The sequence below is a fragment of the Symphalangus syndactylus genome, chromosome 1 (genome assembly GCF_028878055.3).
Source record: "Symphalangus syndactylus isolate Jambi chromosome 1, NHGRI_mSymSyn1-v2.1_pri, whole genome shotgun sequence".
NCBI lineage: Eukaryota > Metazoa > Chordata > Mammalia > Primates > Hylobatidae > Symphalangus > Symphalangus syndactylus.
This window is the reverse complement of record NC_072423.2, coordinates 90194198-90221519: the sequence shown is the minus strand read 5'-3', so window position 1 is coordinate 90221519 and position 27322 is coordinate 90194198. Positions and strand designations below refer to the sequence as shown.

The window sequence follows — 27322 nt, the reverse complement described above, 5'->3', positions numbered from 1 at the left end:
GACTTACCTAGCCTGGTCATGCTGTCACTTCTGTGGCCTCTGCTTCCCGACCTGCTCAGGGTGTGGTGGGAGTTGGAGCTGGGGCCACATGCTCGGCACAGCCCCTCTGGCCCCAGTGGCACTCCACTCCCACTTCATGAGGACACGGCAGGGAGGTGGCGGGAGTTTGGCAGGGCTTCATCCCTGTCAACCAGGGGCTGGTTCCCTCGGCCCCCCTAACTATCTGCAGTGGGGAGGAAGCAGGCTCCCGCTAACCCCTGCTGGCCCAGAGGAGGTCAGTGAAGCTGCTGTAACTCCAAGGGATGAACCTTTCCGTGAAGGAGCTGACGGCAACGTCTGAGAGAGACCAGCAGTGCTAATGGGATGCCCAGCTGGGGCTGTCAAGCCAGACAAGGTCCTGGTGAGACCGGCAGAGGCCAAGGCTCCTGCCAGGCAGAAAGTGGCACCTCGTCTCCTCCAGGGTTTGGGGAGGCAATCTGACAATGCCTGCTTCCTCAGCAGGCTCAGGCCTAGGAAGACTCTGGGGTGGGGATGGCGGTAAGGGAGTCAGCAAGAGCTAGGGGACCTCGACGGGGTCAGCCTGCATCACAGCTCATGCTGACTCCTCCACCTTCAGTGGCCGCCGGCTGCTATAAATACCACTCCTATCTCTGGATGTTGTAGGAGGTGACCTAGAATCACGGGCTCTGAGGCCTCCTGGGTGCACCCCCCACCTGTTTTAGAGCCTGCCTGACCAGAAAATCCTCGCAGGTTAGAGCCCACCCCCAACCACGAGCAGGGCCCTTGGCCAGGAGATAAAACCCCAACGCTGAAGAAGATGGCTTCCAAACCTAGAGCTTCCTCCAACTTGCACCTCGACATGTTCATGGGCAGGGTGCAGATACCAGGTCCCTGCGAGCAGAGCCCTGGCCAGCCCAAGACCCGAAAGAGACATGGCACCCAGGGCCACTGGCTCAGCCTGAGACCTGCTGCCATTCATTCTCCTCCATACCCACCCTCCTCTGGAGCCCAGCTCAAGGGTGAAGGCTCCAAAGCCATTTGATCCTGAGTCCCTTCCCCGCCCCCAACTTCTCAGTCCTACAGTTGTCCTCGATTCTTGATTCAGCCTGGTTTCCAAACTTGTCACCACCCTGGAAGCCTCCCTGGGGTGTACTCTACTTTGAAAGGGGCCCTGTTAGACTGTTCTGCAGTTGCTCAGATGAGTCCTTGACAATTTCATTCTTCCATTTGGTAGCATGCTTCTGAGTGAGCCCTTCCCTCCTCCAGAGATCCCAGACAGGCCCAGGCCTCAAACCCCAGGCTGGGCTGGCCCAGGAGCAAGGACAGGAGGTGGTCCTGGCTCCGGCAGGTGTGAAGACACCAACACCCACAGATGGCCAGGGCTTGGTTCCAGGCTCCCTGGTTTAGGGCAGGGGCAGGCTCTCAGAGTAGAAAAGGCCGGAAACAGCTCTGGGGGTGGGCCCTGGGTAGTGTGAACATAGGTGAAATCTGGTTAAAGTCAACTTACTGCATGCAGCCATTCTCCATCCATCCACAAATCACCAGAGTGCCTACTATGTGCCAGGGATTGGGTGGATGGTGACAAATAAAAGCCGACATGGTGCCAGCCCTTATGGAGCCTGCAGACCAGAAGGAAAGAGAGTTCAAGTGAACCTTCACATACAACAAAGAAAAATCCTCTGACACGTGCTCAGACAGGGAGGCTGCCTACAGAACTAGGAGCTAGAGCTGTTTCTGAAAGACTAGCAGAGGGAAGCGACCACAGGAGAGGGTGGCGGGGAACAAGCACTGGAGGATACTCTCGGCAGCAGGGCCCGGATGTGAGGACAGTGGAGGCCTGGAGGATGGAGCCAAGGCCAGGGCCAGGCCAGCAGAGAGGAGGCTAAAGCAGGCAGGCTGGCAGGGCCAGGCCCTGGGCTCTGAGCCTGGAAACGACAAGCTGAGGTAGGTGCGAGGGTGAAGAGAAGTGGGTGGCCCAGATGGAAATTCAGCAGACAAAATGGGGACAGACAGGGAGGGTATTAAGGATGTTTACTGCTCGCTATAACACTGGCTCTGTCAAAGACAACCCCAGCTGTCTGGCCCGTGCAATTGGGTGGGCAAAGGGGGCACCGGATCCCAGAGGAACGCCTTGAGAACGGAGGCCTGGGGCTGCCCACCCCACCCTCAGAGCAACAGCTCTGGGAGTCAGCCCTGGGCTCTGTGAACACAGGTGAAGTCTGTGTCCTCCCCTTCCCCCGAGTCTCAGCTCAGCCCAGTCCCGAGCTCAGGCGAGCCCGGGCACAGCAGGTCAGGACATCAGTCCAGGAGTCCCACTCAGGAGCAGTCAGTGGGCTCTGCTCCCACAGCCAAGGGTTCCCAATCATGTGCTTGCGGGGGTTTGAGGCATTTCTCCTGAACATTCAGCTCCCCACTCTTCCTGCCATCCGGCCCCGACCACAAATAGGACTACACAGAGGAGCTCTCAGTGCTAATTCAACCTACTACAGGAGGGGAATGGAAAGAGGGTCTCTGTATGCCAGTCACCCACTCTCCCAACCATGTGTTGGGGCTCAGAAAATGGTACCCCAAAGTGAAGGCCTCACAAACAGCCTCAGAAGCAAAGCTTTTCTCTGACCTTCTCCTGCTTTCCCATCTCTATCCCTCACTCTCCCGACACAAACCACAGAAACTAGAATTCTCTTCCCGGCCCCTCACTCTCCCGAGAGGCAAGCCATAGAAACTAGAATTCCTCTTTCCCAAGGCAGGTCATAGAAACCAGAACTCCTTTCCCCTAAAGCCACCCGTAAAACCTAAAAGTATTAGCCTTCTCCTGCCTTTCTGTGTAAGAGCTGGCCATAAAGAAATCCTCTGGTTGGGCAGGGCACAGTGGCTCACGCCTGTAATCCCAGCACTTTGGGAGGCCGAGGCAGGCAGATCACCTGAGGTCAGGAGTTCGAGACCAGCCTGGCTAACATGGTGAAACCCCCTCTCTATCAAAAATATAAAAAATTAGTTGGGCATGGTGGCACGCGCCTGTAATCCCAGCTACTTGGGAGGCTGAGGCAGGAGAATCTGTTGAACCCGGGAGGCAGAGGTGCCATGAGCCGAGATCGCGCCATTGCACTCCAGCCTGGGTGACAGAGTGAGACTCCACCTCAAAAAAAAAAAAAGAAAGAAAGAAAGAAAGAAAGAAAGAAAGAAATTCTCTGACTTACTTTGTTTGATAGTAGATTATAAGATCCCCACTCAGAATCCTGCCCCATACCCTGAAGGAAGGAATGCAGCACAGAGAGGCCAAGAAGGATCTGAGAGCAGGCCTTGCTGGGTTTCCCCACTCAGTCTGCTCCCATGGGGTCTTACTCTTTGTGTCCAATCACAGCTCTTCATGGTTGTCCATTCCTCCTCAAACTTAAGCATAAAAATGGAGTTTTCCCTGCATCTTTGGATCTTCATTCTGAAGGCTCCCATGTCACGTAAAACTTTGATTAAATACATTTGTTATGCTTTCCTCTTGTTAAACTGTCTTTTGTTACAGGAGTGTTGGCTATGACCCTCATGATGGGGAGAAAAGGGATCACCCCATAGCTGCACCTACAATCCATTCATCCATCCATCCATCCATCCATCCATCCATCCATCCATCCATCCATTCATCCATCCATCCATCCATCCATCCATCCATTCCTCCATCCATCCATCCATCCATCCATCCATCCATCCATCCATTCCTCCATCCACCCACTCACCATTTCCAGTCATTCTACACTGCTCATCACACTTAGAAAGCCCGCTCCCTCTCACGCTGGCCTGCCAGCCCTGTGGCCTGGCCTCTGCCTGCCCTCACCCGTCTCCCAGGCACCCTGGCCTTCTCTCTGTTCTTGCAACAGGCCAGGTGTGCCGAACACCTTTGTCCTCACTCCTCCTCTAGCCTGGAGAGAACTCCAACCCTACCCCCACCCCCAGAGCTTTGCGTGACTGGCTCCCTCCTGTCATTCAGCTCCTAGCTCAAACATCCCCTACTGGGACCTGCCTGCCAAATCTCAGGTACCCCAAGCGCCCCCATCATAGGACTGTTTTCCTATCAGCACTTCTCACCAGCTGAAGTTCTGGTTAATGTGTTTACCGTCTGGCTCCCTCCACCAGGGTGTGGCTTCTCAGGGGAGGGGTCTCGCCTGTTTTCTTCCTTGCCAGGTTCCCTGCACTGAGTAAAGGTTTGGCAGGTTGGGGGAGCTCACCACGTCCCTGCCGCCTGAAAGAGAAACCATTTCGGAGCATGGCCTGAGAAGGACAGAAACAGGAGACTGTAGGAGCTACGGCAGAGCTGCACCCAGAACCCAGGGCTCCTGACTCCCAGCCTTGGCCTCTTTCCACACCATCTGCTGGCCATGCCTGGGATCCAAAGCCCTATCCTGAACTGCCCACATATGCGACTTCACTGGCTACCAACGACCACGCTGTGGGCGAGGCAGGGAGGAAATGTAGCATCTTCATTTTACTGATGAGGCAACTGTGGCAGGAAGGGGCTGTGGGGTGATCTGCCTGTGGTAATGCAGTGAGTGGTCCTGCTACTGGAGGGCTCCCTAGCATTGACAAGCCTGGCTCCCCTCCACCTCCCTGTGCATCTGGGTGAGTGTGACTTGCGTCCACCTCTGTACAGCATCCTGTGGGAGGGAGGGCGCACCTCCAGGAAAGAGCACAGAAAGCTACATTCTCAGGATGCAGCCAGGAGACTCCAGCCCTCTCCCAACTGGGGGCCCGGAGGGCACCTCAGCCATGGCCTGGCTGCAAGTGAGAAGGGGAAGGACCTGGAGAAATGACTTCTCTTCTAAGAGACTCGGTGTCTTCATCTGGAAGATGAGGGGGTTGACCAGATGATCTCTAATTTCCCTAGGATCCACTTTTCCCCCCACCCCCCAATGCTCAGTTTATAAGGGTCTGCAGCCTCTGGCTCAGGAATATAATCCCACAGAAGACTCGGAGCCTTAAGGTGCTACCATCTTTCTCACCCACTTTCTTCTGGGCCCCAACATTGTCCTGGAGGTAGAGAGGCCAGGAATTTCCACACCATGGCCCAGTGCTTCAATGATCCCCACTTTTGAAATCTGTCAGAACTAAGTTCGAAACCTAACATGTTCAGCTTGTAATTATCAGAGTTAAAGAGAGAGACAGAGAGAGAGAACCTAACATGGGCTAGGTGTGGGGGCTCACACCTGTAATCCCAATGCTTTGGGAGGCCAAGGCTGGTGGATCACTGAGGCCAGGAGTTCGAAACCAGCCTGGGTAACTAGTAAGAACCCATTTCTACAAAAAAAAAATTTTTAATTTAGCCAGATGTGGTGGTGCATGCTTACAGTCCCAGCTACTCAGGAGGCTGAGGCAGGAGGCTTACTTGAGGCCAGGAGTTTGAGACTAGTTTGGGCAACATACGGGGAATCTGTCTTTATTAAAAAAAAAATTATCTGGGCATGGTGGCACATGCCTGTAGTCCTAGCTACTCAGGAGGCTGAGGCAGGAGGATCACTTGAGCTGGGGAGTTCCAAGCTGCTGTGAGCTGTGATTGCACAACTACATTGAAGCCTGGGTGACACAGCAAAACCCTGTCTCTAACAAAACAAGAAAACCTAACCCCCCACTGACTGCCACTGTGCGACCTCAGCAGGCTCGGGGGTGAGACTCGGTAAAGGGCAGGTTCTCGGGGTCCTCATCCACCCCCTTCCTTGTGACACAGAACTGCCCTTTGCCAGCTTCCCTCGAATGTGGGAACAAACAAGATATACTGAGGGTTCCTTAGAGGAAGGCACTAGAACAAGCCTCAGCAATACTCCTTCCCTTTAAGCAGAGCCTTGGGCTCCTGCGCGCACACATCCCCACCACATGGGGGCTCATCAAATCTCGGCTGCTTTCCTCCTCCGGGTTCGTGCAATCCAGGAGACCGGGTTCGTGCAATCCAGGAGACCAGACGAAGACAGCAGGTGCCTGAGACGTGCCCGAGCCTCAGCAGCTTCCCTACCCAGAGCAGAGGGAGAGGCGGGCAGCGGGCATGCGGTAGGGCTGGGCCTGGCAGCGGAGAGGCTGGCTCCTAGTCCTCGTGGCCCCTTGGAGCCCAGCCTCCTCTCTGCTCTTCTGGGGCCTTGGCAGGACACATGAGATCACGTCTGGGCGGTGCTCAGGGTGTCTGAGAGAGAAAAGTCCTGAGGGATGGAGGTGGGATTAATTATGTATTACCATTCTTCTTTATTAGCACTTCTGTTTACTGCAGGGCACAGTGGAAAACACATGGGGCTTGGTGTCAGAGAATCCAGGCTGGACATGTGGCCCGGCCATTCAAGACGTGTGGGCAAGTCACAACCTCTTTGAGCCCCAATTCCTGGAAAAAGGGGATGAACAACATCTGAGCGACGTTGGAGAAAGCGTGACACAAATCAGATTTCCTCACCTGTCAGTAGGATTGCAAGAACACCAGCCTCCCAGCATCGCTCACTGTGAGGTGGCCAAGTGCCTGGCCCGGGGCCACATGTGAGTGACATGCAGGGAGTCTCGTTATTGCTGCTGGAGGAGCAGGGAGGTGCAGGGTGAAAGGCCTGAGGATTGGGCTATTGGCAGTGCCATTCAGGCTGCCACTCTCTGGGTGTGTCCCAGGTGGGTATGCTGGGCCAGCTCTCCTTAGGCAGATCCCCACAGCAGCAAGAGAAGGGAGGGGCTGTGTGGGACTGCAGGGAGGGAGGCACCCAGCTCCTTGCCTGGCTAATGCAAGCCCCTCTTTGGGGTCCCAGCTGTGGGAGAGAAAGGGCTCCCTTTTCCCTAGGATGCCAGATCCATCAGCAGCTAATTATCTAATCTGTTCCCCTTGGCCTAAGGACCATGATCACAGGCTCAAGGAGTCACTGGCCATGAGCTGAGTCTGACAGAAAAGGACGCTTGGAGGCCACACCCTCAGGAGGACAGGTGTTGGGGAGGCAGGTCCAGGGCTTCTGCCTCCAGGGCCAGTCCAGACGCTGGAGAAGTCCAAGTTCAAGTTCCTGGGGCTGACTCATCAGAAAGAGGGTGAAGAGAAGGTCAGGGCAGGGACTGGTTGAATCAAGACAGGCTCTCCTTGCAGGAGGGCCTGCAGACAGGCTGCTGCAGAAAAGAAAGGCGCAGATGTGTCCATAAATACTCCTAGATTCAATCATGTGCTCCTCTGCCTTCTGCCATACAAAAGTCTCATTGATGCATCCCCTCACCCCCACAAACCAGGACCAGTGACCCAACAGGAGGGCTCTGGGGGCCTCTCCAGCTCCTTACTGACAGTCCAGCTGCTGCTGCCGCTGCGCTGGCACGCCAGGCATGCCAGGCCCAGGCACTGCCAAGTCACATGCTCTGCGCAGGCGAGGCCAGGCACTGCTGGGGCAGCCTTGGGGATGCAGGGTGGTGTGGCATTTGCAGGCAGTGTGGGTCTGCAGAAAAACTGGGTGCCCAGAGGCAGCCAGCCACCTGCCTGCCACCCTCCCCAGCCCCACCCTCCTTCCAGGGGAGAAATCTTTGGGCAAACAGTCAGCCAGGTGTGAGCAGCACAGCTAATGCAGGGCTGAGAAAAGCAAACACGGAGGGCCCCCATGCTGCGGGCCCACTGCCCTACGGGGTGGCATTCGGGTGGCCCTGCCCACAGCTGCCACTGGTGTCCCCAGCACTCTGCCCACAGTATTTGGAGGGTCTTCCAGGATGAATGTTTTGGCCTTCCCTCCACTGTACTCCCCGGAGGGGCCCGACTGTGAGGTGACAGAGGCAGCGCAGGGAAGAACAGGCAAGGCACGAGTCTGCAGAGGGTGAGGCGGACCTAGGCCTGGAGTCTCTGCTGGGCCACGCCTTGGCTGGGTGACTTGCAGCAAGTCAAAGGACCTCAGGGCCAGGGATGCCCACCGTACATGGCCTTTATGAAGGTTAAATGGGATGAGGCCTGTGTGGGACCACTGAGAAAGGATTTGGCACAGAAGAGGGTCTGGATACGTGGGTGCTCAGCTTAGTGCCACCTGTGGGTGGGCGGTGGAGCCAGGGCGGGTCGCAGCAGGAGAGACAGTGCCATGGCGGTCTGGCCCACACACTCTCCCAGGGCATGCTCACCTGGCTGATCTGTGACCCCCTGGCCTTAGCTCCAGGGCAGTAAGGCCAACACCAGACTTCTGGCCTGTGGCTGCAGGGCCAGCCGGGAGGGAAGGATGGTCCAGTTCTATTCTACCAAGAGGGCTGCTGTGTCTACTGGCCCCAAACTCAGGGCAGCATTCCCCCCAGCTGAGAAAGGCCGGTTCCCCCAGTGGCTCCCATCCAGGGCTTCAGCTTCAGGCTGGCCCCGACCCATACGCAGCCAGAGGAGGCCCTGTCTTTCTGAGGGTGCGTAGCATGTCCTGCTTTCTCTGCTCTGCTGCGCATCACAGTTGAGTGTGCTCTGCAGGCGGTCTGCATGCCTGTGCCCTTGCACAGTCTGTTCTCTTTGCCCAAAAGGCCTTTTCCAATCTTGCTCCCCTGGGAACTCCTCAGTGTTCCAAAGCTCAACCTAAACACAACCTCCTCTGTGAAGCTGCCAGGGCCCGCCAACCCCCAAGGGCAGACCTAATCAGTGCCCCCTCCATTCCGGGCTCCCCACTGGGCTGGGAGCTCCAGGAGGGCAGGGCTACACTCTGCATCTCTGTGTCCTTGGCACCCAGCACCACGCCTGGTGCCTAGCAGCTGCTCAAGAAATGTCAGACAAGGCCCCCGGCCCAGCTCCCTTGCTCCTCTCAGATCACGCTGCCAGCACATTTGGCCAAAGAGACTCAGGGATGGCATGTGGGAAGCAGGGCAAGAGTGAGCTTCCCCAGGGAAGCAGGTGGGGTACGAGGTTTCTTTTCCTTTGGAAACTGTCCGTGCTACGTGCACCAAGCTTCACCCACTATCAGAAGTGGCTCTGGAGGCTTGCAGGCTGCCTCCCCATCTCCAAAAGCAGAAACCAAAGTTAGCAGGGGGGTGAGCAAAGGAAAGGGAAGTGCACCGGAACTGCAGCGAGAAAGGCAGTTGTGGCTGCCATCTGCTGTGAGCAAGATGTTTGCAGAACATGCGCTCCTCATTCTGAGGTCTCCCAGCCAACTTGCAGAGAGCTGGGCCGCCCCTCTGCAGATGGGAGCCTGCAGCTCAGCCAAGCTGCAGAGGCCCCATAGGAGAGATGTCAGGGACCCTGCCTGCCTGCCCTGACCCTCTGGCTGGCCCAGTCTGACCTTCTGATTCTTGAGCAGACTGGGGGCCAGGATGCCAGCCCAGGACACGAGTCACACTGCCTTTTCCAGGGAGCCCCCAACAGGCTCTGAGAAGGCAACTCCACAATAAGGCTGATGATAATGTAAACATAAGGGTGATAAGGGCAGTAGTACCAGCCATTGCTCACTGAGAGCCCAACTAGCTGCCAGAAGACCTGGTACTGGGAACTTCCAGTCATTATCTCACTTCGCCCCATGACTCCCAGGGGAGGAGGAAATGGAGGGTCCAAGAAAGGGCCCTCACTGCTCCTCACTGCAGAGACACCTGGCTACCAGGGCCATCACAGGAGGAAATTAGCTGGGCATGGCAGGGCATGCCTGTAGTCCCAGCTGCTTGGGAGGCTGAGATGGGAGGATCACTTGAACCCAGTAATTCGAGGCTGCAGTGAGTGCAGTGAGCTATGATTGCACCATGGCACTCCAGGCTGGGTGACAGAGCAAGACCCTGTCTAAAAAAACAAACAAACAAACAAACAAAAAAAACAGGAGAATATCTGAGTGGGAAGGAACCTCTGAGCCACTGAGTCACAAATGCGTATTTGAGGGAGGAAGGTGAGGAAGGATGTAGACAGCTGCCCCAGGCCACACCAAGGTCAGCAGCAGGCTGGGAGGAGAACCTGGAACCCTGCTCCACAGCCCAGGCTCCTGGGGCCTTGGTGTGCTCCTGCACAGGAATGGCTGCTGTCCTCCTGTCCTTGGCACCACCTAGGGGCTCAGCCACGTGGGGCCATTCCCCCAAGCAGAGCGACGCATTTCCAAGGACTGAGGTAATGCTGGCCTTGCCTGGAGGGCCCGTCTCAGTTTAGGCCAGGCCTTCCCTCACCCTGGCCCGGCTTTTATGCTCCTGACCACAGAAGCAGGCTAAGCTCAGGAGGCTGGGTAGGGCTGGGCCTACCAACCACATTCCTTTCCAGGGCCACCCTACCCTGGGGCTACCCACAAAGGAATTAGCACAGCCAACAGCCTCATCAGAGTCACTGGAGCTGTCCATGGCACTGGGGCACAGAAACTGCTTCATTTCTCACTGGCCAGGCGAGCAGGTAGGGGGCTGAGAAGTCTGCCTGCCAAGACCGAAGCATGCCAGGATCCTGAATGTCACCCTGTGCCCTCAGCCCTGGCAGACAAGTCTCCAGAGGCTACCATCCCCTGCTATGCCATCCCAGGGAAGTCAGGGGTGACCTCCCACCCCTTGGCGATAGGAAGGTGAGGATCTTGGGGCGAACCACCCAGATCTGCACCTCCCATCCCACCCCACGCGGCTCTGCTGCCACTGCCCCCACAGGCCAGCTCACAAGCCTCACACTCCACATTTCTGTCTGCTCAGTCCTCCCCCAGCCCCCTACACACCGTAATTGCAACACCTCCACCCCACTGACAGCGCCTGCCGTTGCCTGCTCGCTGCCAAGGGGGCTGGGATGGCCCAAAGATGTGCTTCATGCAAACCTTACTAGGGGAAGGGACTACAGTTTTCCCCTTTTCTCCAAGGGGTCTTTGGATCCGGGTGCTGACCCCACTTCCTGCCTCTCTCACAGCTCCCCACCCCACCCCACCCCCAACCCTGGGTCGCCCAGTCTGTGAAATGCCTCTTACTCTGGGAGGGATGGAGGGAATCAATGGCTTCCCTATTCTCCTGCCTCTCCCACAGGGGAAGGGGAGGGGAGGCATGTGGCCCCTGGGGGGGATCTTTCAGGGAGCGCCCCGGCCCCACTGCTCCTCCCCGCTGGGAAGTCGGGGTAGTGTGCTTGACGGACAGGACGGCTGGGCGTCAGGTCCACCGGGAGTGGAAGGCAGGCAGCCAGGGTGGTGGGCACCTCCACCTCCACTCTCCTGCTCCCAGGACTCCATGGGAATCGCTGTCACTATCCAGACACCTTCACAAAGAACTCATGCCTAGGCTGAGGCACAGCCAGGCCGAGGGTGAGTCAGCCAGGGAAATCCCGGCATTGGCGCCCACCGCTGGTGACGGTTCCGCCGACACCTACGGAACGGGGTGCCCAGCCCCTCCCGCAGAGGGTGAGAGGAACACCCGGGCTCCCCCACTCCCATTTCCTGCTCCCTGAGAGCGAGCCTGGTGGTGGGGGCAGGGAGGAGTCTCAGTGGGGGGCGGAGTCCTGGAGCGAGGACTCCGCAGGCTGCTGCCGTCTTGTCTTTGGGCCTCTGGTCCCTCACCCTTGAACATCAGCCGGGGAGGAGCTGGGAGAACAGTCACCACAGCCCCTGGGCTCTGGCCTGGAGCCTGTCACCCACACTCTGGGTATCTGGCTTTCCAGGGTCTCACCGGGGCACGCAGGGATACACACCCTACCTCATTCCTGAAGGGCCCTGCCCCTGCCCTCCTTCCAGGCAAGGCGACTGCTCTGCCTGAGCCCAGCACCTCCACTATATGCTGTCCTGGACCCCAAAAAGGCAGGATGGAGAGCAGAGTTAAGCCAGAAGTCAGTACCCTTCCTGGGATGAGACAGAGAGAGGAGGAGCAAAGAGGAGCCAAGAAGAACAGAAAGCCAGGCACAAAGCCTCCTTACAGCAGGACATCCTGTCCCTGGAGAAGCGCCTGTGGCCAGGTCCCCACAAACTCGCCAGACCGGTTGGCTGGAGGCGGGTGGGAGGCTCAGACCGCGGCCTGAGAGCAGACCTAGGACCTGGAAGCTCCCAGACAAGAAGCTCCCACTGCTCCTCCCCACTGGGAAGTGGGGGTGGGTTGGACTCAGCAGGCCCTTAGGCAGGAGCTTCTGGGGACATGAACTCGAGGATGCCAAGCCCTATCCTCAAGTAGCTCACAGCGCAGAATAACAAGGAAACTGGGGCGGGTCAGTGAGCACAGAGCTCCGACACTGATGCCCAGACCACTGCTCAGCCCCAGGCAGACAGAGAAAGCTTCCTAGAGGTGCCTGATGGTTGAACAGAAAGAGCAGGGAAAGCAAAGCTAGTTACTCTCCTCTTCCCCCTCCTCCCACCCAGTTCCCCAGAGCCTGTGGGCAGATTCACCTTGTGCAGGGCCAGATTCCAGCCAGCAGAGAGGCTGGGCACCACTTTAGCTCCCAACCCTGCCTCTCAGCTGCTGGCAAAGGTAGTTTCTGCAGGCTCCTTGGGCTAGGAAAAACACGCTTGCGAGTACACAGAGAGGGCCCATGGGGCTGCTTCCTGGCATCACCAGAACACAGGTGCTTGGTGCTCCCCAGGCAGAGCCCCTCCACTGGCGGGGAGACGTGCACATGTTCGGGTTTTGCCAGGCCCCCAGCTTTTAACTTCCAGGCTTCCCCTCTCCACGGTTCTTCCTGAAGACCAGGCCTCTTGCTCTTCCCAGGCAGGGAAGTGGGTAATGCGAGCGATCCAGAAACTCAACTATTACTTTGAAAGAAGACGGAAAACATGTGACCGCATGAATCCCATGGGTTTACTTCAATGTCTTTAAAACAAATGACTTGAATGGATTTCTCCCACCCTTCCTCCCCATGGAGCCACTCAATGGAAAACAGCAGTTCAAAGGGCCACAGACTCAGGGCTGCCGGAAATGGGGTATCGGACACAAAGCCTGGCAGGGGGCACTTGAATAAAGGCAGCTTTGGCCAGGAGAGGATGAAAGGCAGATACCTGACAACCGACAGGCAGCCGGCGCAGAGGCACAAAGGGTGCACGCGAGGCCGATGTCAGGTCCAAGCACACCCAGGCACCCCGACCCTCTGCTATGGGTGGTGGATCGCTCTCATGTCCCAGCATTGGTCTCCCTTCCTCCTGCCACAGCATGGAAGCCTGGCTGTGGGGACAGCAGTGGCCTTGCTCAGGCCCTTGCCTGGAGAACCCTGCCCTGAGCAGCCATTTACGCGCAAACTCACTGGACTGGAACACGCAGGTGAGGTCTTCTTGGGCAGCAAAAATTGCTTAGAAAAAAACAGGCAAGGAAGCAAGACTGAAGACATGTGACAGCCCCCAGAAGTTCAGAGCTGGAGAGGCCTGGGGAACTCAGATGCCACGCTTCCCTGATTCCCCGAATCCTACAGATGAGTACCCTAAACTCATAGAGGAATGCTGACATGCCAAGGTCACACAGCTTTGGGCCTCTGCCCCATCCTTGGCTGCCTTCCCAGCCTCATTCATGCGGCCATTACTCTCTGAGCATATCCTATGTGCCTAGACTCTGGAATTTAGATTTAGTCGCCTAGGTGATGCCAAACTAAACTTGGCCTCAGAGGTTTGCAAGCTGGGGGCTTCCCACCTCTCAGCTGTCCCCTCCCCACCCTCTCCTCTTATGTAAAATGGGAGGAGTGCTGGGCATCATCAGGGAAGACTCAAAGCAGAGAGGAAGTCAGAAAGCAGGAGAAGCAGTGTGAAGCCCTGGGGATCATCGGCCATACCCTGGAGGTGAGGGAGGCCATGGTGAAAGTCACCCCAGTGGGGGAGTCTGGGCTGCCCCTGGCTGCAGGAGGCCTCACCTCAGGCAGGGCAGGTGCACTGTGACCAGGGACCCCAGACCAGACATGCTGACTTATGCATAAGAAAAAGACTTATCTTTGGCCGGGCATGGTGGCTCATGCCTGTAATCCCAGCACTTTGGGAGGCCGAGGCAGGTGGACCACAAGGTCAGGAGATCGAGACCAGCCTGGCCAATATGGTAAAACTCGGTCTCCACTAAAAATATAAAAATTAGCCAGGCGTGGTGGCGGGCGCCTGTAGTCCCAGCTACTCTGGAGGCTGAGGCAGGAGAATCGCTTAAACCCAGGAGGCAGAGGTTGCAGCGAACCGAGATTGCGCCACTGTACTCTGGCTTGGGCGACAAAGTGAGACTCCATCTCAAAAAAAAAAAAAAAAAAGACTTATGTTTTTCTTATTACAAAAATACATGTTCTCTATAGAAAATAGAAACTAGCTGGGCGCAGTGGCTCACACCTGTAATCCCAGTACTTTGGGAGGCTGGATCACCTGAGGTCCAGGAGTTCGAGACCAGCCTGGCCAACATGGTGAAACCCCATCTCTACTAAAAATACAAAAATTAGCCAGATGTGGTGGCGGGCATCTATAGTCCCAGATACTTGGGAGGCTAAGGCAGGAGAATGGCTTGAACTGAGAAGGCAGACCACACCACTGCACTCCAGCCTGGGCAACAGAGTGAGACCCAATCTCAAAAAAAAAAAAAAAAGAAGAAACGAAAAAGAAGAAAATATAAATCACCCATGATCCCTCTAGGAAAACTATCAACTATTAACATCCTTCTAGTCTTTTTTTTCCTCTATCTAATTGTGGGACCATTCGGCACCTACCACTTTTTTTACTGAACTAAAAGGTGAGTACTTCTCCTCAACCATTTTTCTACCGCCATCTTCCTCATTATTGTGGAGTAGTCCACATACAAGATGTACGGAAGTTCATTCAACCAGCTCTCTACTGGGGGATGTTAGGTTGTTTCCCTCTTCTCGGTGTGAGAAAACCCCACAGCTGGGCCCCAGGCAGAGTGGCTCTGGGGTCCTGGGCTTTGGTGACAGGATCCTGCAGGAACCCGGAACTCCTGATCCCAGCCTGGTGTTCCTTCTCCCCCCTGGCAGAGGCAAAGGTTTATGCATAAAGGGTGGGAGCGGGGAGTGGGGATTCTGCCCTTCTTCCCATCTCTCAGGCAGTGAGTGGTCCCCAGTGACTCTCAAACTTATGCAGACTCCCAGGCCCCGCCCAGCAATTCTGAATCAGTAAGCCCAAGGCAGGGCTCAGGAACCTATATTTTTAGGTTGCAAGTTCTACCATGGCCAACCCCAGGAGACTCGGAGGCTGGAGTTAACCCATCTGCACTCAGAAATCCTGCTCTGAAGGATGAGTCCTGGCCAGGACTGCTCAAGTGTGCATAAGTAGAACTTCCAGAGCTGGCTGCAGGCTCCCCTCCCAGCGATTCTGATGTGGAGGAGGGTGGTGGTGAAGGGATGCTGAGATGCTGCATTTCTAACCTGGTCCCAGGTGATGCTGAAGCTGCCGGCTCATGGGCCACATGGGCACCTGTGCAGGCCCTGGGTTCTGCCTGGACGTATGATCACAGCAGGCTCTAACACACTGACTATGGGTCAAACACTCTGCCCTCCAGACTCAAAGTGAGGTGTGCTCCAGGGCCTGCAGCAGCAGCATTATTGGGAGTCGTTAGAAATGCACATCTGGGCCCAGCCAGCCTAAACTGGAATCTGCGTTAGCAAGCTCCCCAGTGATCTTGTGCCCATCAAAGAAGCACGATGTTGAGTCTGTCACGAGCCAGCATCATCTCATGTCACCTCCTAACACTCCTCAGAGGCCAATTATTCCCTGATTTTACAGGTGGAAACTGCAGCTGAGAGGTGAAAGGACCTGGTTAAGGGCTCAAGACTACCCCAGCAGGAGCTGCAACAGGAAGCCAGACCGTCTGGCCTGAGCTCTCAACCCTACATCCCAACACCCCCTGCGGTTTCCCATTCAATCACCACCAGCACTCCAAGGTGGGTTCATTCCACTTTGTGGAGACTCGAGGAGGTCAAATCAACTGCTCCAAAGCACTCCCTGGAGCATGGTGGAGCCTGCCCCTGTGGCTGTGTTTGTCCCCTCTCAGCCCACTCTGTCTGCGGGCACAGAGCCAGAGCACAGGGCCAGGTTGGAGCGGGGGGTCCCACCTCCAAAGGCTGCAGGCTCTGCAGACACAGTTGGAGGCAGGAAGTGGGAACCGGGGCGGAAGAACCAGGAGCTCGATTTGGGCTGAGGACATTCTTTCTTCACAGCCAGACTCAGTTTTCTGTGCCTTTTGAAAGGAGACAGAGAATAGCTGTGCTCAGCCCAATGAGGCCAGCCACTTTCAACCTTCTTGTTGCTGCCATTTCCAATTACAATTTCAGAGGGTTCGTATAATTTATACATCCCAGGATGCACTGCTCCAGCTGCTTTATGATAGGAGTTTATTACACCATTAAGGTTAAACTTTTATAAAGTACGGAGCAGCTGGTGGGCTGGGCGCCCAGCTTCTTTATTGCTGCCGGAAGCCTGCTGAATAGGGTTCACCTGGGGAAGGGAGGGGGTTAAAGGGGCGAAGAAATGGAGACGGCAGCTGCTCAGGTGCCCCGAGCCCTCCATTAGGCTGTGTTCTAAACTGCATGGTGTAGCAGGCAGGCAGCAAAGAGAACAATCTGGAGTGGCACTGGCAGGGGCGTGTGGGGTGAGAGGAGCCATGCTGTGCGAGCCTGAAAGCCGCCTGCCACGGCCGGTGAGGTACAGGGTAGTTGAAAGTCGGTTTGACAGTGAGTAACAAGGTGGTGCAAGCCACAGACGGGTCTACACATGGGGGCTTCCTGGGAGCGGGGCCTGGCCTTCGCAGCAAGAGGATAGCCAAAGGGGGCCTTCCTTTTGTGGGAGGCTGTTCCTCCCATGGCTCACAGGATCCCCAAACCCCATGCCAGGTGAGGGGAATGAGAACACCCTGAGAGCAGGGGCCAGACAGACGGGACCTAAGTCCCAGCTACAAACACGCAGCCTCTAACAGATTCCCTCAATTCCCCAAGGAAGCTGACGTCCTAGACCTGGACCCCTGCTGTGAAATGAGTGCTTCCTCCATGGGTGCCATGGGACTGTCCTGAGCACAGAGCCTAGAGGGGTGGGTGTCTAGAAAATGGAAGCCATCACTGTTCATTGCATTAAATGTGTCCCTACACATAAAGCACTGTGTAGCAGAGAGGACTCACCACATAGCGCTTGCCACTGTGGCTGCTGGTAGAGTGGTAGTGTCCGCTTATTACAACCCAGGAACTCCCTCAGGACGAAGTGATACCATTATTCCCAGCTCCGGGCACAAGGCTTAGCAAGTAGGTGCTTAATAAATGTCCTTGAATAAATGGGGAGATGGCAAAACTATTACACATGGCAAAACTATTCTCTGCTCCACGGTCTGGCCCCAGTCCCAGCGAAGGTGTCAAAGGAGAACCAAGTTCTTTTCAAAGGTATGAAACTGAAACAACTCTTAAGAAAAATTCCTTAAGTTCCTAGGGGGAAAGAGACTTGGATACGGCTGGTGTTCTGGCCCTGGGGGTGCACTGGGGCTGACTCTGGCCTTGCAGCCCAGGAGAGTTTGCAGTGCCTGGAAGCTCAGGCCTCAGCTGGGGCCCTGCAGACCCGGTGGGCTGGGCTCCCATTGCCCTGGAGAGGCTGCCCAGACCAGAGAGGATGGCATGGAATTCTGTGAGGCCAAGTCATGACCCCCCAACTCTTAGGAGGGCAGCTGAAGGAGCTGAGGGGCTTTGTGCGCGGAGACTCAGAGAGTCTGAGGAAGAAACTGGCTTCCCCCAAAGGCCTCAGAGAGGAAAAGTTAGACAAAGAAAAGGCAGTGGATAGAAGCGGTACCAAAAGAGGCCGGGCACAGTGGCTCACGCCTGTAATCCCAGCACTTTGGGAGGCCAAGGTGGATGGATCACGAGGTCAGGAGATCGAGACCATCCTGGCTAACACGGTGAAACCCTGTCTCTACTAAAAATACAAAAAATTAGCCGGGCGTGGTGGCAGGCGCCTGTAGTCCCAGCTACTTGGGAGTCTGAGGCAGGAGAATGGCGTGAACCCAGGAGGTGGAGCTTGCAGTGAGCCCAGATCGCACCACTGCACTCCAGCCTGGGCGACAGAGCGAGACTCCGTCTCAAAAAAAAAAAAAAAAAAAAAGAGAGATGAGGAAACAGGCTCAAACAGGTCAAGTGACTTGCACAAGTAGTAGTGGTCTCAAATAAAGCTCTGTCTTTATGCTAAAGCCCGTGTCTGAAGGCCTATGCTATGCTGAATTTAAAGAGGGAGAGAGAATGAATCAGAAGTGGATAATCTTGGAGACCAGGCAGACTCGAGTGGGTGAAGTGGGCAGGTGCTAACTGGGAGGCAGGGCACTGGGAGTTCCCAGCCCCTGCAGCTGAGGCTGAAAAGGCCAGGACAGTCCCCTTAGCCACTGGGCCTAGGGCTGCCCAGTGATTCTGCGGCCTGCGCCAAAACTGCAGCGGGGCAGCTGTCTCAGGGCAGTGGAAGAGCTTGGATGAAGTGGGAGTTGGCTAAAGGGCGTGCCAGGGGAGCCTGATGTAATCCCGGCCCGCAGAAGGCGGAAACTTAGGAAGCGAAACAAAACATCCCCTAATGGTAGCCTGGCCACAATTTCCAATGAGCGATGGCAGGCATGCCTTACCCCCACCCACAAGTCCAAGGGCTCTGCCCTTTTCTTCAGGCCCTGGCAGCACGTGTCATCTTCCCCAGCCCCAGCCCAGCACTGAAATGCGCTCTGAGTAAAGCTGATGAGAAAGCAGAGGATTCCCAGCCAGCGCCCCGGGAGCCTTGCCACTGTGAGGCTGGTGGCCCCACCGCTTTCCAGAACAAACACAGGGCTCACCTCCTCACAAGGCTTTCCGCATGTGTTGAGGGGTGATGGGAGGTCTGGGCGGCTGCCTGGCGAGCTATCCTCCTTCCTCCCCACACCCAGCCTGAACTGACCTAGTTAGGCTGCATGTGGGAGATGGGAGAGGAAGCAGGGCCCAGAACCCCCGGCAGGCCCCCTGCACTTCCACAAAATCCAGCGCCCAGAGTGGGAGGGACCGCCTCCAAGGACCCAGGCACTGCTCATCCAGCCAGGACAGCAGACCAGGGCCTGGCAGCCACTCTAAGGATCTCCTGCCCCTCTCCTGGCCACACAGGTTCCTCAAGCAAGTTCTTGGCAGCTGGCAAGCTGCAGAATTCATCTGCCAGGCTGGGGTGGCTTGGAGGGTGGGTGCAGATGCCTTGGCTTGGGTTTATGTGCCCAGCCTTAAGTATTCCCGGCCTTCATGCCGGCTCTTGAATCTCATATACGAGCAATCCTAATCCTTTTTTTTTTTTTTTCTGAGACGGAGTCTTGCTCTGTCGCTCAGGCTGGAGTGCAGTGGCGCCATCTCGGCTCACTGCAAGCTCTGCCTCCCGGATTCACGCCATTCTCCTGCCTCGGCCTCCCGAGTAGCTGGGACTATAGGCACCCACCACCATGCCCGGCTAATTTTTTGTATTTTTAGTGAGACGGGGTTTCACCACGTTAGCCAGGATGGTCTCGATCTCCTGACCTCGTGATCCGCCCGCCTCGGCCTCCCAAAGTGCTGGGACTACAGGCGTGAGCCACCGCACCCGGCCATCCCTAATCCTTTGTTAGCACAGTGTCTTTCCCAAAGGCCTTTCCCATCCAATGTCACCTTTGAACAGTAAGGGAGACAGGACAAATATCATTGCTGCTATTATACAGACAGGGCAACTGAGGCTAACAAAAGAAAAGTGACTTGTTCACAGCTGCCCAGCAAAGCCAGAACACTCCAGGCCCAGCAGTCCCATGCTCCTTGTTATGGTCATGAGGATTAAATGAGAGAAGATACAAAAAGTGCTGAGCTTGGTGCCTGGCACCTGTGCTCTCTAAATGTTATTTTGCCATGATTGTTTTGCTTCAATGAGGACACAGATCAGTGAGGGGAACACACATGCTCTCTCTGAGGGGTGCCAGCGCTATTCAGATAAGAGAGTGCTAGAAGATGCCTTTGTTTGGCCAGGCGCAGTGGCTCATGCCTGTAAGCCCAACACTTTGGGAGGCCGAGCGAGGCAGGTGGATCACCTGAGGTCAGGAGTTTGAGACCAGCCTGGCCAACATGGTGAAACCCCGTCTGTACTAAAATAAAAATTAGCTGGACGTGGTGGCAGGTGCCTGTAATCCTAGCTACTGGGGAGGCTGAGGCACGAGAATCGCTTGAACCAGGAGGCGGAGTTTGCAGTGAGCTGGGATCACACCACTGCACTCCAGCCTGAGTGACAGGGCGAGACTCCTTCTCAAAAAAAAAAAAAAAAAAAAAAAAAGAGTGCTAGAGTCAGTGGAGCATGGAGAAAGGCCTCACGGAGGAGGTGGGCTTGTGTGGGACCTGAGGGAGAGGTGGGGTATGGACAGGGACACCAAAAAGAACCCATCCTGGGTTCAAACCCTGGCTCCCTGCCTCGCTGAGTGTCCCTGAGCAGGTGATGCAAGCTCCCTAAGCTGCCTGTAAGACGGAGGTTGGAGGGACGGGAGTGTGCAGGGAGTTGCTGTTGCAAGGAGTAAATGACATCCTCTATACACTTTCCTGGGTTCAGTTCATCCACATTCAGAAAATGGAAGTTATTGTTATTACTATTATTTTGTGGCTGAGCAAAGCCTCCTAAAGACATGCCCTGGTGCCCTCCCTGAACCCAAACCTGAAAGGCTTTGAGAAAGCTAAGTGCAGGGCCCTGTCCCCAGGAGACAGAGGTGCAGCCCCAGGGAGCCCACTCCACTGTGTGGCCTGCCCATCAGGAGCAGCCAGGGGCTGGGAGGTGCAGGGTATGTTATATTAACGAAGGGACATCAATAATAGATTAAACTCAAGGAAGTCCAGGAACATCAATCATCAATTAATTAAATGGCTCCAGGAGAGACAATGACGAGGGGCCCATTAGGGATGAATTCGAGGCAGCATCCTGTCTCACCTTACACAGTGGAGGGCCACCATCCCGACCTCCTCCGCAGAGCCGCAGGCTCCCTGGCCAGGACCGTCTCCAGGTGTAGGACTGGTTAGCAGGAGCAGCCCACAAACACAGGTGAGGGCAAGCCCTGTTCTCCTCCATCCTCCTCCAGGCTCAGAGAACTCCCAAACACTGAAAGGGTTTTGATGAAACTTCCCAGAATAGTAACCTCCTGGGCTGAACTCAGGCAGGCGAAATTTCAAGGGGTAATTTGGTGAGCAAATGATCAAATGCCTGGAAATAAGTGCTGTGAACACTGGAACCCCCTCAGTGGATCCTCGGGGATGGGAACGGCCTCAAGGGCAGCCCTGAAAGCCTGCCGTTCGCGCTCCCCCCCCAGCACTGACGGGAGTCAGACCCGCTGAAAGTCAAGTGAAGGCAACACATTCCAGGCAGTGATTCTGAGGCCCAGCTCAGCTTCCCGGCCCCACTTCCCACTCCTTCCCCTCCTAGTGACCACACTGACCAATCTCATGGCTTCTGTCTCCCTTCCATAATCAACCAGGCTTTGTCTCTCCCCTTTCCCCTGCAGAGTGGCCACTGCCCTGGTTCAAGCCCTCTGTACCTGGGCACCCCCTACTCCTGTCCCTCAGTACCCTGGCACCTGCTGCCACACCACTCTTCCTGGTGGGTGGCACCAGCCCCCAAACTCTTGCTCAGAACATTTCAGTGAATGCCCATGCATTCACAGATTGGAGACTAAACCTTCAGCTCTGCTGTCGTGGCTCCCAGGGACCCAGCTCCAGCTCATTTTTCCAACCTTAGCTTTCACCACTTCTGTTGTATGCGCCCTACAGCATATAACAGACGGGCAGCAGTTTCCCCTCCCAGCCACCAGTCACCCCCCCAACCCGCCCCTGTTGCTGCCAGTTCCTCTACAACCACCTTCCTTTGTTCACTCCCACCGGTCCCCATGGCCCACATAAAAAGGCCGTGGCCACCCAAGTCTCCCTGACCTCCCTGGCTCGAGTCACTCTCCCTCCTTTGACCTCTGGCGTCACTCATTTCTAGAAATTAATTATATCTTCTCAACAGATTTTAAGCAACTTGAGGTCAGAATCTACACCTTACAGGCTCTGGTATGCCCACCTCATCTGCATGCCCTCACTAACCCCCAACTCACAGCAGGTGCTCAAGAAATAACTATCGACTATGTCCAAGTGGAAACATTCCTCAAGGCTAAGATATACTCTTGCTGATGACACTGTTAACAGATATGCAAGATTCTGTCTATCCCAAGGATGTGGGGAGCTAACTTCTTATCAAGTAATGAGACCCATTACATCTTCCCTGCTGCTAATATATGCAGATCACGACATAATCAGTTCTCTATGGAAAGGATTCCAGCCACAAGAGCAAAAACATTTTTTCAGTACGTGCTTTCATCATCATCTCTCTACACACCAGGCATTACCTGGGAGAATTCTGGCCATTCGGCCCTCGGAGGTTTTAATGTCCCCATCTTACAGATTAGGAAACTGAGGTGTGCCAGCATCCAATCTGGGTCCGTGAGGTTCCAGAGTCTGAAGTCTTTACCACCCATGGGCTACAATGCTATCTTCTGTCATGGGGGGGAGGGGACTGTCCCCAGCTGACTTCTAGGTGGCTTAAGGAGGAGCATGGAAGCAGGAGTGTGAGACGCCCCCAGGTAGCGCACAGAAGGGTGTGTGAGAACCCCGCCTGCAGCCCAGCTTCCTTCTAAGGACTACCGAGAAAGCACTCGGCTCCTCAAGTTAAGAGTCATAACATGAGGTATGAAACCCACCCTCTGCCCTCCCACAGCCTGAAGGCAGCCTCCTCCGACTCCCACTGTTCTCTCCTGCTGTGAAGAGCCCGGCAACCCCCGGCTCCGCACACCCACCAACACCAGGCCAGCCAGACACGGGAGCCTGCGCGCTCCCACACCACCAGGCGCTCCACACCCCCTCCGCCCTCACTTCCCACAGAAACACTTATGGGCACAAGCAACTTTACACACGTGCACTCCCCGGGCAGCCCCGCGGTGATAACAGCCCCATCCCCATCTAGAGGACTTGGGCGTTCCTGCCAAATGCCCCATGAAAACAACACCCTTACCCCCGGTCACACCGATCCCCTCCACGGCATCTCCCTGGACTCCTTCCTCAGCAGCAAAGAGGTCCTCACAGATAAGGCAGTTTCCTGGGTCTTTCCTGCCCACACACACAACCCACATCCACACCCACACTCATGCTTCCCATCCAACCCAGAAAGACCACGCCCAGCCCAAGTCAGTATCAGAAACAAAAAAAGAAAATCAAAATAAACCATTTTCAGCCCTGCCCGCTGGGGAGGTAACCGCATCCTGCAATGTCCTGGGCTCCGCGGTTCTAAAAGATTTATCTTCCTCTGACCACATGCTCATTGATATTTCCCCCAGCGCTACTTGCCCAGTCCACTGGAGTGTAATGTAAAGCTATTCCGGTGAGAAATTGAAGTCACGGAGTGATGGGCCAACAGGTGATTAAACACTGAGGTTCCCCTCTGGTCTTGAGGAGAGGGACTGGGGGAGGAGTGGCTTCCAGCGACAAGCTGTGCCTTCAGCTGCAGCCTTCTGGCCTGCTGCTGTCAGCTCTGGTCCAGCATCCTCTGGCCACAGATGCCTGGCTCCCCGGCACCCCTAAAGCACAGCAGCCAGGCACTGTGATTTATGGGGCAGCTGAGGAATTGCCAGGAGCTGAGTAAAGCAACTTTTAGAGAAACATGGACAAGGAAAATGGGAATATGACTGGGGACCAGAGTTGAAATACTGCAGCTCCAGGGAGCTGCTTGCCCTCGAGGTCCACTCCTAAGTGACTGGCCCCCTGCCTCGGCTGGAACTTACTCGAAATCAGCATCAGCATCTGTGCACAATGACAAGGGTGCTAACCTGGCTGGGCTCCCTGTTGCCCCAAAACCCCAGGACTGGGAAGAAAGCTCAGCTCTCCTTTTGGGAAACAGAGGCCAACTCCTCCTCTTAGTGTCTTCAGATCTGCCCTGCCTGCCACCCAGCTCTGCTGTGCAGTCCCGGCATCCCAAGCAGAAGGCAAAGGGTAGCTGAAAAGGGCTCCTGGAGCCCCAAACCGTAAGGCTGAGCCACAAATCAGAACAAACAGGAGGAGGTGTGGAGGGTGAGCTGAGGAGACTTGAATACTGAATATTCACAACAGGGAGGCTGGAGGCTTCCTCCTTAATGGACTCTGCACTTAAGAGAGCTTTCCAGAGCCGAAGTGCCCAGCAACTCCTCAGGGGAGGTATGAAGGCACTGCAGGGAGCGGGTGAGACGGGCCATGGACACCCCTCAGACCAACATGGGAATGACCAGGGAAGCACCTGCAATGCTGGACAGTGACTGGGTGGCAGCTACGGGGACAGGGCGAGTCCATAGCATGGAAAAGTCAGCTCACAACCCTGGGTCTGGGAGGGCCGTGTCCTCCTTCCACCCCCGTGGCTTGACATTGCAGCCTGGGCACAGGGCAAAAACCTTCCTCAGGAAGCAAGGATGTGAAACAGGTTGCTGGCTAAGGCAGACACGCGCATGGAATGCCGGAGAAATGGCCTGGGTGAGAGAAAAACAGGACTTCCAGCGCCATGGGGCAGGGTCTGCAACTCAGGCTCTGCAGCTTGTTGTCGGGAATTAGGCTCCTGGTGGCAGAGAGCAAAGCACTGTGCAGCCACCCTCATCCTCCCCACCTGGGAAGGCACTTCAGCCAGAAGTGGGGCCACATTGGGAGAGGTGCCACACCTGTCTGCCCTCAGAGGTGCCTGTAGCCCCCCTTCCTTTCCCCCATGTGTCTGAGGGCATCCTCCACACCCCCCGGTCCCCCTGCCATCGAGCCTCAACCTCCCGCAGAACCATCCAGACCTGAGCCACATCAATCTCTAGATGGTCTGACCCACTTCATTTCCTTCAGGCCACAGCCCAAAAGACGCTGATGTGACTGCTCCCCACCCCCGTTCTCAGAACCCAGAGCCAAAGGAAATTCTCAAGAGAAAACACACACACTTCCCAAGTCTTCCTCCCACACAGGTACCCTAGATCTGTCAGCCACAGACACCTCCCAGACCTACCCTGGCAATGAGGCACATCTGCCACCCAAAGTGCTTCCTCCTGCTTGGGCCACTCCTGCAGGACTTCACAGCTGCCGGGGCCATGCTCAGGACCGTCCTCGTCCTCAGGAGACTGGGGGCCTGGTTCCAGCTCAGCAGCTGACTCACAGTGTCAACAGATCCCACTTGCTCCCACTGGGAGCATGTGCGCTCAGGGCCTCTAATTCCCTATGACAGGCCCTCAACCTTCCAGCTCCCTTCCTCCCAATCACATCCCGCGCCACCATTTCCTATGGCTCCTGCCTCCAGCCCTGGTCTCTTTACTTGATGAGACTCTCTGACCTTTGTACAGTCTTTCGCTGTTTGCAAAGTGTTTCCACGTGCACCATTTCCTTTCATTCTTTACTACCAGACCACCATGTGACATGCCTTGATTGGTGAAGTCACCTGCTGAAGGTCACACAGCCAACACTGGAATTAAAGTGATATGGCTCCAAAGGCATTGGACAGTACTCTGGTTATAGGGAACTCATCAGCATCTCCAAGCACCTACCTTGGCAATTTGGCGACCACCTGCCACCCTAGTCTCCAATATCCTCAACATCATCTTTTTGGACTCACAAGTGCCTTCCCCAGCACAAGCTCAACCCTGTGATTCTTCTACCACTGATCCCACTCCCCCAAGAGATCCACAAAGAACTGAAGATTTCCCCTACACTGTAAGACTTCTCTAGGGGAAGCTGGAAATTGCTCCTCTGTAAAGTAAGGCACTAGGTGATGCTGAGTGAGACCTTCACCCAAAGCTTCCCAAAGGACTGGTGAGAGCAAACACAATCTCAGCGCAGATAGAGGGGGTTTTAACATAGGAGCTAAGCAGAGAAGACAGACAGAGCCCTAGGAAAGGAATTTAAGCCTGGGGGTGGGAGTCCCGGTGGCCCCAGCAGATTCCCAGTGGCTGCAGAATCATCTTTCAAGCATACCCCAATCGATCCAATCCTCTGGACCCAAAGGCTCCCAAGCATCAAAGAAGAGAGGCAACTCCCAGATACCCTGGAGTGAACCCATCAACCCAGGGAAAAGGCAGGACCCCGTGACTACAGATAGACGGTGTGTAATACCACTCCCTCACCCGCTGACCCGGGTTACCTCTCGGTCCTGCTTGCTTCTCAGGACATATTCTGGGACACTGATCACCACTGAAAATCATCCACCCCTCCCTTCGTTCCCAAAGCTAGATGAAAAGCTAGATGAATAGTTCTCTCTACCTTAGCCCAGGACAACGGTAGTGCCTGGAAGGTCTCTATCTGGGTTACCATCAGGGCCCTTGTGGTAGAAGCTTCTCCTGGCATCTCTTGTTTATGCCCATTATAAAGGACACCAACCTTCTCCCAGCCTTCTGCTCTCCTCAGTCCAGAGTACACAACAGGCATTAAAACTGGACCTCCATGACAGAGGCAGTGTCCCCTTCATCGCCCGTGAGGAAGGATGGGCATTTACCCTTCCCATTCATCAGGATGCGAAGGCCACGGACTCCCCCCGCGGCAGTGCCGGGTAGCCCCCCGCACCACACCGTGCCAAGGCCCTTTCTCACAGTCACGCCAGGAACTCTTGCCATGCTGAGGACACCAGTTCTTCAAGCCCCCAGTGCTATCACTCCAGACCATGTCAAGCCCAAGGCCAGAACCATCCCAACACCCAAGCAATGGCAGCACTTCCTCACACCCATGCCAGCGGCACCACCATGCCGGCATGAGCTGGCCACCTACCCCAGAACCAGTCCAAAGGCCGTGCCCATCACCTACCTGGGCAGACAGCTGCACCACCTCACACCTGGGCAGCCACCACCGCACCAAGGTGGAGGCGAGTCTTCTGGGACCCGTGCCAGGAAAACCACGCTGCCTGTGCCGGACCCACGTTGCCCACGCCCATGCCACGCGTGTCACCATCCCCACGCCTGTGCCAGGGGCTCCACAGACCTCACACCTGCCACGGGCGCGCGTGGCAGCTGCAACTCCGCCCGCCGACCCGTCGGGCCGGCCACCGCGCACCCTGGACACTGCCCAGCCCGCCGCGCCGCTCGCACCGCGCCCGCGCCCAGGACCGGCCCGCCGCGCCTGAGGCCCCCCTTACCTCCCGCCCGCCGCAGGGCTCGGCCCGTCGCCGCGACCGCCACCTCCATCCTGGGCTCCCCAAGGCCCCAATTCACTAACGCCGCTTCCGCAGGGCGCCGGCGCCGGCGCGAAGGCCGCCTCCGCCCCCTGGGGGACGCTGCGTCCTTTACGTAAACCCCTCTCCGCCGCCAGCGGTGACCATGGCGACGGTCGTGGGGCGGCAGCGCCCCCTGGCGCCAGGGAGGGGAGCGGCGTCGAGGCCCGAGCGAGCCGAGTCTTCCGCGGGCGCCGGCCCTGCGCGTGGGGGCGGTGGGCGCCCGGCTCAGGCCGCGGCGGGGGCCCCGTGGGCGGCCGGGAGGGGCTGGACTGGCCGCGCTGCGTGCGGGGAAGGGAGCCGCCTGGGTGCCTGCCCCTCCTTTA

At 56.3% G+C, this 27322-nt stretch overlaps 1 protein-coding gene across 1 annotated transcript in view; it reads right to left on the bottom strand.

The window, feature by feature from the left end:
• Nucleotides 1-27040, bottom strand: part of DAGLA (diacylglycerol lipase alpha) — a 66765-nt gene extending 39725 nt beyond the window's left edge. Inside the window, exon 1 of the mRNA XM_055283194.2 lies at nt 26922-27040. The gene's annotated coding sequence lies outside the window, so the exon portion shown is untranslated. The remainder of the gene's footprint in view (nt 1-26921) is intronic.
• Between the last annotated feature and the right edge of the window lie 282 nt (nt 27041-27322).